We start from the raw sequence: 9,246 nt of genomic DNA, 5'->3' as shown, positions 1-9,246 counted from the left end.
TATATATATATATATATATATATATATATATATATATAATATGAAGAGGAATTCTGTCTCTCTTTTTTCCTCTTTTTGTATGGTTCCCTGTAATGTGTTTGTTACGGGGGAGGGCTAAAAGAGTTGAAAGCAACAACCGTGGCAATTTTCACGGGGGGATATACGCGCGTGCGTGCGGCGTGTACGCACAGTTTTTACCGGCTAATCTATCATCTTAGATTCTTAACAGCATTTGCATTTACGACACCGACGATGTAACGCCGGCGATTACGAGACTCCGGAATTATCTCCATGCGATTGTAGTAATTATCGCTCGCGCTCTCTTCGCGAGGCTGGAGGGCGAATCGCCTGTGATTTGTCCGTTTTCGGCAGCCCGGCATTTGCATCTCGATTGCCATTCTTATCGGCCTGCCGTAATCACGCTAGACGCTAGACGATTTGCGATCGTGCCTGCCTCAAATTGTGGGTATCATGAATATTGCCGCAGTGCGGTGTATTAAAACCGGCCGATGAAAAGTTCGAGAGCAGTCGCGAGTGGAGAGAAGTGCTTGAGGATTAATCCTGATAATACCCACTAGTATTAACCCCAGCAACACTGGCCAATATCCAGAATACTATGAGGATATCGCATATTTAACACCAAGTATACTCCATCGCCAGCCGAATTCTACACAATGAAATATATAGTGGAATCGGATATTCCCGATGGATTGGCTGAAAAAGTTGATAGGAATTGCAATCGACATGTTTCCCTTTTCTTTTTAATAAAAAAGGAACTTTACGGACGTTCCTCGTTGGACATTGGAGAAAGAGAGAGAGTCGTCTTTGCTGGAGCAATCGAGCACACTTCGAAATGTTAAACGCAACACAACCGTTGCATCTCTGGATCTTCACAGATCCGTAGATCCGTAGATCCTCAGTCAAGATAATCTCAATCCACCAGATGCGTCGTAAATAACGATGAACGAATAACGCCTGTGGAGGCATGGAAGAGAGAGCGAGAGAGAGAGAAAGAGGGCGAGAGGAAAAGAGAAAAAGAGGACGCCTTGGAAGCGTTTTCGCTATAAAAGGTAAAACTTAAAGTGAGATTATGAAGATGATCTTGAGATTCATTATGAATTCCGGCGACGGAACCTTCCGTTCTTCCGCTCTTCCGTCCCATGATTACTTCCGTCTGGTCATTTTTTCTTGGCCAGCTCAATGGAGGAACGGCGGGAAAAAGTTGGCGCGCATATACAATGGTGTCTTACCACGCCGCTGGTAATAAAGGAGTCGCGTATACAAGATAAATTTTCCATGGCGGTCTCGCAAAAAGCCATTAACGTCTGTAAAAAGTTCCGGCACGTTCCATTGTTAATTTCTTTGTCATCATTATTCATAATTTCATTACGCCGCTCTCGCACAACCGCGCAATACAAACGCTCGTTAAAGGCGCAAAATGTTTGGATGCCACCGTTGTGTTCCGACACCGGCAACGGCTTCGAAATTCAATCTACTTCGAGCGTTTGATAATATCCAATAATTTCACGCACGTAATGTACAGTCGGAAATGTGCGTACGATTCTGCTTTCCAATGTCGGGGCTAAATATCGTTAACCAATCGAGGAAATATTAAAGAGACCGAGGCGAGCTGCGCTGATTTCGAATTTTTTTCATCTCATGCAGGATTTAACGAAACGGGATTTTAAGAGAATCGGAGTTGATTGAGATGAAACTTGAGATATTAACTGGAAAAGGCGCTCTCTCTTCCTGTCTCCTCTCTCTCTCTCTCTCTCTCTCTCTCTCTCTCTCTACATCTCTCTTAATATAAAATTTGTACCAGATTAAAAACTATCTGCATCGACGTATTAAACTTTAAAATAAATAGCTGTAAAATATATCGACGTCGTTTTTTATAATATTCGATTAATGCTTGTTTCAGGCTGTTTTTTGCTCTTTAATTGTGACAGAATTGCGATTCGTTCTTGCAGTCGAGGGGAACGTGTTTACCGCGCTTGCATTCGCATTCATTCCTCGAGAAATGCAGCAATCTATGGCTTGTCACATGAAATAGCATGAGTTGCGGAACTTCGAGGAACATTTCTTGCTCCCATTATTGCAGCGCGGCTTAGTTGGGAGATTTGAAAATCGTTTTATTCTGTATTGCCGCATTCTACAGGTTATCCCGGTCTTTTCGGTGAGAATCTCTCACGGTTTGCACGTAAATTTCCGATAGGAATTAAATTACATCTTGATACGAGCACGAAATAAAACTCATTGTAGGAGACGCGTGGCATTTGAGATTTTTAATTTAGATTTCTTAAGTGCAAACGTAAATAATCTATACGCCAGATTTCCCGGTTTCTTGAATTTGATTTCTCCTCTCAATTTGATCTTTTGAAAATCAAGCTTTACAATTTCATCATTTTTATGTGTTTTCTATATATACATATAGTAAGAAAGTGAATATTTCATTCATGCGACGGAAATTCGCACATATATTAGAAAATTATATTTGACTGAGTAAAATTTTCACATTTCCGAATGATGCTCTCATATCTAAAAATGTACCGAAAGGTGTTTGCGCTCGCCAAGATTTCTCAGATTTTCTGAGGTGTTCCGAGAAAATCGAGAGAAACGTTTTCCCACGTAGCCCGACGTGTAATTACCTCGTGTATCTGCGTATTTTCCACGTCGGCAAGAACAAGAGTCGTAAGTGTAAATCGCGTCGCGATCAGAAGCGGATCGGAAAAATTATTCCGCGAGTTTCTGACGTGTTCCCCTCTCTCATGCGGCTTCTTGCGGCAATCGATGAATTACACCGATTCTACTAGAGATAGCGGACTCGACGGGAATACGGTGGTGTCTTTCCTCTCTCGTAGTTGTTTCCAGGCCCTTATCTCTGTTAAAGTCTCGATTCCTCCGTTTGTCCTGTGGATCTCTAACGCCCGCAGGTATCTAGTTTCGTATTACCTCGAGATATTCAGCTCGTAAGGTTTCTAGGTTTCACCTATTATGTATTAAGGTGACCACAACGGAGGAAGTGCAGGTAAGGACACCGAGTATATCTGTTCGGCTTTCCGTGAATATGACCTTTGGGCTCGCATGAAAATAGCAGATACAAAGATCACCGACGGTGCCCGCTCGCTCGTAACCAATTTTTAACATTTCTATAATACTTTCGATACGATTGCGAAAGTACTTTGCGAGACTTACGTCCGGGACAAATACGATGAAAATTTCGACAGTTGCGTCTGTGGAAGAGCGAACAAAGATTTCGCGACATAGGCGTCGCACAAACACGAAAACTAATCGTTGTGTGATGGTGCGATCCTAGAATGACACACGGCGTTTGCAGACGAGCGCAATCTCGACGCTCAAAGTCAACAATGATATGAGGTTGATTGTGATATGCAAATGGAAGATCAGTGGAAAGGCAGAGGAGAGGCGGAGGCACCTAATGAATATTTACTCGTCCCGCTCAGCGACAGTAAAGTATAGCTATATATCGATACTCGGCCGCACGTCGATTAAACGTATAATTTTCGTATTAAAGTCTCGATCATATCGTTAAACAGTTGCCTCATGCCAATACCAGACGTCGCGTATACCTATCTTTCGTATTTCCGTTATTACATTTAGTTCCAATTTAAATCCAAATCCAAAAACTTTTTACATAGAAAAAAAATTTGAGAATTTCTTAAAAATAAAGGTTAAAAATAAGGATATTTAATAAGAAATAGAGTCACTTATAATTGAAAAAGATAAAATATAATGAATATTAATCAAATAAGCTTAAACAGTTTAAAAGTACTCCGTGAAAAGTCTATTCAGAGACAAATTACTAATCTATCAATTCTACTCACGTGTGTCACCAGCACGGCAAATTAGCTACTCTGGAAAGGTTCCTCGTACAACGTTGACTTCTTAAGTCCTGGAATCCCTGATTTATCGTCAAGGATTTATTAACCCTACTAATAATCTCTCTGAACAGATCCATCACTCACAAACTGTACAAACATCATTCACCTCACTACGTGACATCATTAGTTCCATTCTTAAAAATGAAAAAAAAAAATGTTTCTCAGAACTCGTGCAGAATATACTCGAGCGGGTTTCTTTATCGTGAAATAACCAAGTTTTCCGCACGGAGAACACAGTTCTGGGCTCCGCTCCTCTAAGAAGATTCACTTGGGTGCTTCCTGCAGAATCGATTATCGCGCACGTGTTCGCCAACTGTCAGGAGATTTTTTCATCCCTGATTTGCCGGCCGTTAATCCATCACGCTTAGTGCGAAGCAGCGCGAAGAAAACCGCGCGTGTCGAATCGAAGATGGCGCGCGCGGTTTCAAAGAACATGCATTAATTCAACGCCAAAGATCACACGTTGACAAATGCGCGCCGGCTGAATGGAGGAAAAACAGCTTTACGTCGTGTTGTAGTGCACGCGTAGCGTGTCGGTCGCGAGTGTTTTGCAGATATTTTAGTTGAGTTACGTAACTTTCGTAAAATTACTGATATCTGATACTCATAGACGCGCAATCAACTTGTCACATGTGACAATTTAATGTTTAGTTTAATAGCTTTTTTAATATTTTTATATACGTATAACATGTTTTTTTAGGTTCTGCTTTAGCTTTCAATTTATATCACCATGAGTGTGCAATTTTATCGACTCGCTCGTTCGTTTGCTCGTTTAATTACAATGGCTTCTGGTGCAACCACAAAAATGCAGACATACGAAATATCATATTGGAAAAAGAGAAAAGGATAGAGAAAGAGAGAGTGAAAGAGAGAGAAAGAGAAAGAGAGAAAGAGTGATATTTACATGGAAAGCAAATTATCAGAAAAAGAAAAAATAATAATTTACGGAACTTTTTCATTATTTAAATAAAAGTGCGTAGAAAAAATTATTTTTTCCTAGATATTAAAAATTTTTTAATATAAATAATTAAATTTCAAGAATTATTACTCTAAAATTAATATTCTATTGTTGCAAAAAAACTTTGTAACAATCTTGAAATTAATGGTCGATTTAAAAATCCTAGCTCTTTGAATGACACGTTAAAATAAAAATAGTTTTTCATTTCGCTGCAAATGTCGCGCTGTTTGCGCTTAAAGATTGAAACTTAATTCACCGCTTAAGGGGCAAAATAAGACGAAGCGTCACGACAGGATAATGTTGACGCATCGTTGACACCTGATCCTTCGATCAATCCTTCTTAAGGGTCGCCCAGAGCACGTATAAAGGTCTTTCTAGCGCGACGTTGATGAATCGCGCGTTTATCATAAAAATACCAAACGGGTGTCAAAACAGAAAACGTAATCACGAAGCCACGAGTTGTGTCCCGTTGAGAAAATAGGACACGACGTGACGACCTTGCCGTGTGGAGGGTCCTTAAGGGAAGGACGAATTCGCGCCACAAAGATTCGCGTGACTGGATTCGCGTGAAGGAACGATCAAGTGAATGAACGAACGCGTCCAATTAACTGAGATTTATTAACCTGACAAATTTCCTTATCGAAATTAACCTTAATTAAAAGCTGATGAATTAACTTTTTATTTCCTTCCAGCGCGCTTGCTAACGTAAACGTCGCGCATTTATGAAGAATTTACAAACCGCTGAAAGAATTTAAGAGTTAACTTCTATAAAAAAATTGTATCTACCTCTTTAACGATCCGATTTTATAATTTATGCAATTATTAATGGTTACGTCGCTCACTTGCATGGTTTTTCATCAATTTTGATATCTAACGTGTCAAGATCTTTGTATTAGAATATTTGAAAGCACATATTTTTGTTATGTTTTGTTGTAAATTTATTGTGATTTGCAATAAATTTGAATCTTTCGTTTCTTTAAACCTGCAATCAATTATTCTGATAGGTATTACAATTTCTTTATGTTACACTAATATTGCGTGTTTAAAATAATTGTCTCGAGTATTTATTTGAATCTTGTTATCTTTATGTTTTAGGACGATTCTTCAAGATAATTACAATGTTTCAATTGCACTTACACACTCTTCAACTTTACCACAACGCTACCGCGTATCTTCCATCCTTAATTCACAGATCTCAAGCGTTCTGAGCACTTGCGCGCAAACGAATACACTTAGAGGCACTTGAACACATTTCTCTAAAATTGTATCACAATCACATTCGTCCTCCGATCGGCAAGTGTCTTGGTGGCACGTGGGTTTAAAATTGGAACTCCGCGAGGCAGGGTCGCTTCTTCAACGCAGCGGCGACGAGGGTCGCGGCAGTGGCGAGATCACTTTGCGTCGCGGATGTTACTTGGACGTCCTTGTCAATGGTGGTAAAGGTACAGAAGGAGAGATGTACTTGGCGCGAGATCTAGCTGAGAGTGGTACCACCGGCCACTGAAGAAGAAGTGCTGTGTGCGGATCGCACGGCCGGGTGAAACGAAGACAGGAGAGTTGAAATGGTAAGGGACAGTGGAGGCCGAAAGAGAAGTAGAAGGAGGACGAAGGGAGGGGGGAGGATCCTCCGCGTCCTTCCAGGTGGGAGAGGGAGACGGAGGTCCGTCAAGGGACCCACAGCGCCGAAAACATGGCCACCTGGACCGTCCTCGTCCTTTTCGCTCCTTTTTTAGCGCCTCGAGATCACGGTGTTTAACAATGTTTGTTTATCTGCGCCTGTCCATCCGCACGTACAAGTTAAAATTTTTATCTTGCGTAAATGACGCTAATTAAAATATTATATCAGTGATTTGAAAATCTTATGTGTGTATTTTTGTTCGATGATGAAATATAAAATCGTACTAAGATATCACGATATATTTTGCAAGAACTTTTAATACTGAATTCTAAGTTGATAAGCAGAATAATTTTGTTTTCACTGTACGCATTGTTAAAAAAATATTCCAGATCTTCGTAATTCGTTCAATTTCTGCTAAAAGTTTAACTTTTTCTCGTTTTCCCATAATCCTTAAAAATAATTGATAAATTTCACACATCTCGAGATAAAATAGCGACCTTTTAAACGAGAACAGAGCAGCCAAATGCCTCTTGATGACGCGGCGGGAAAATTAATTTCACGTCGTTACACGGGGAACTAATTTTTTCGGGTGACACGTTGATCCTGAGATTGCGCGGGTCACTATGGGCGATCACCCAACAATTGCTTCGTCTATGGCGAAGGTCGCGAGCGAAACAGCCGATTGAAGACTTTCTTGCACCATCATCACCCTCGCGTCAGGTCCTCAAGGCATAATGCGATAGCCCTTTACTGCCGTAATATGAACATCAGCCGGTAACGAACGTTGACAAGTAAAAGTGGACTTAAGTACTAAATCTAGCAACATTACTGCCCGTCATCGTGCAAATGAACAAAATATATTCTTTACTCTTTTGCATAGAAACTACTAAATTTGCATGGTGTTTGCAAATTATTAAAAAACATACATATATATGCAAAAGAAAGGCAAAAAATGTGCATATTATGTAAAAGAAAAATAATAATTATGAAGTTACAGTACGGATATTATAAAATAAAAAATTGAATTTTAAAATTAAATTGCAAAATTGCTTATAGAGTCTTTATAAATCCATGAATACTATTTTCTAGATGCAGAGGTCGTAAAGCGAGAAAAATTCAATTCTTGAAAACATTTAAAATTTAAAATCCAAGAAATCTAGTTTCTCTCTCCAGAAAATCTCTTGGAAATTTAAAAAATATATCTTATATTAAGAAAGTTTTAATGTTTCTTTTTCTTCGTAAGCAAAACACACAAGTGTTTCTTATGTAGAATATTATAAAATGTGCTGAATGTATTCAGTAAAAAAAAGAGTCATAAATACGTATGAGAGAATTAAACATCTAGTTAAAACACATATTTTTATAATGTGCAATGTGTGTGTGTGTGTTTTATATGAATTGCATCCTACAATTACAGAAATGCGAGAAAGAGAAAGATCTCATGAAAACCTTAGAAAAAATCTGCTTCTTCAGGATCTATTCTACTGATGCACACACAAGTGAAATTCTTAAATATTTTAATAGAATGTCGCTCAAGAGAAATCTTCAGAAGGACACGGATGCGTGAAGACCTGGAATTGGTAGGGTTGTGACGTGCTTTTCACGGTTCTCTGATGTATCGCTACCGTTTGCAGCAGGGTCGGCGGCGACGAGCTGCCCTCAGCGAAGGCCTTGTATTATGGTAAACGAGACGTCGGTGGTAGGCTACCAGTCAGGAATGTCCCTACCACCTATATCTCTTTCTCTCTTTGCCTCCCTCTTTCTATTCCTTACGCTCTTCTTCGTGGTTGCTGTTCGTAGCAGCTTCGTCGCGTTCGTTTCCTACTGCCGAGTTATCGCGAGACCCCTAATGAAAGCCCTTCCCCCAACCACTAATTAACACCCACGTGACACCCGAGCAACGCAACGCGTCCCAATAAGGATGCAAATGAGGGCATACCTCGGGTCCAAGTCCTTTGGGATTTTCCGATAACAAGAGTTATTTTGTGATTGTTTTACAATTTATTATTTTGCAGTTTATTTCAGTAATCTGGTTTTCAAATTACATTACTTGAAGACAACTGTATAATACTTACAAGCGTCAAAATTTGATTTTGAACCGTCCAAGTGATTTATTATTAAGAATATAATAATAATATAGAATTTTATATAGAATTTTATGAGTCTTTCAATATTAACTATCTTAAAAATTAAAACTAAAGACAAAACAAGAAAATGAGTAGTACATGTATAAAAATAATGACATTACATAATAATAAATAATTATATCCAAGACCTCAACATTTTAGTGGTTTAAGAGAGAAAATTACGGACAAAATAGAAAATGTAGAGAAATTACGAGATAAATAGTTCTAATGTAAAGAAACGATTATATAAATGTTATATATAGTAAATAAAATTGATAAAGCGCTGGGATGGTCAGCGCTTTAATCCGCTCAATATTAATCCGGTTCGTCGCGACAACTTGTGACGCGCAGCGCGCTCATTATGGCGAGCTGACTGTCTCTTATGGAGACACACGATGATAATTCAATTACGGTCGGGTACACACGTTGAATAGCTCGTGCACATGAATATTGGTTTCGCATGCAGTACGAGGACGGGACCACACGTGCTATACTTACCCTAATGGATAACGAATGCGCACCTCGTAAAAGTCCGCCCCGAGCGACGTTTAAGGCGATCTGCTAACCAGATTAATACAACGGGTGCTCGTAGATAAGTCGAGCACGCTTGTCCGCGACATCATCAGCTCTGCTAGCGAAGTC

At 39.4% G+C, this 9,246-nt stretch overlaps 1 protein-coding gene across 2 annotated transcripts in view; it reads right to left on the bottom strand.

Annotated features, from left to right (window-relative positions):
- LOC116843294 (unconventional myosin-IXb) overlaps positions 1-6,367 on the bottom strand; it is a 49,934-nt gene extending 43,567 nt beyond the window's left edge. Inside the window, exons 1-2 of one of the 2 annotated variants that reach the window (XM_032813608.1) lie at positions 5,998-6,367; positions 3,846-4,181 (exon numbers count right to left, since the gene is read on the bottom strand). The gene's annotated coding sequence lies outside the window, so the exon portion shown is untranslated. Of the gene's footprint in view, positions 1-3,845; positions 4,805-5,997 lie in introns of those variants that run through there. The other variant, XM_032813610.1, reaches the window with a different exon arrangement.
- Between the last annotated feature and the right edge of the window lie 2,879 nt (positions 6,368-9,246).

Source organism: Odontomachus brunneus, unplaced genomic scaffold, assembly GCF_010583005.1.
Source record: "Odontomachus brunneus isolate Ranch 3 - 2012 unplaced genomic scaffold, Obru_v1 Obru_scaffold_031, whole genome shotgun sequence".
Lineage (NCBI taxonomy): Eukaryota > Metazoa > Arthropoda > Insecta > Hymenoptera > Formicidae > Odontomachus > Odontomachus brunneus.
Note: the sequence above shows the minus strand (reverse complement) of the source record. Positions and strands in the feature narration are given on the sequence as shown.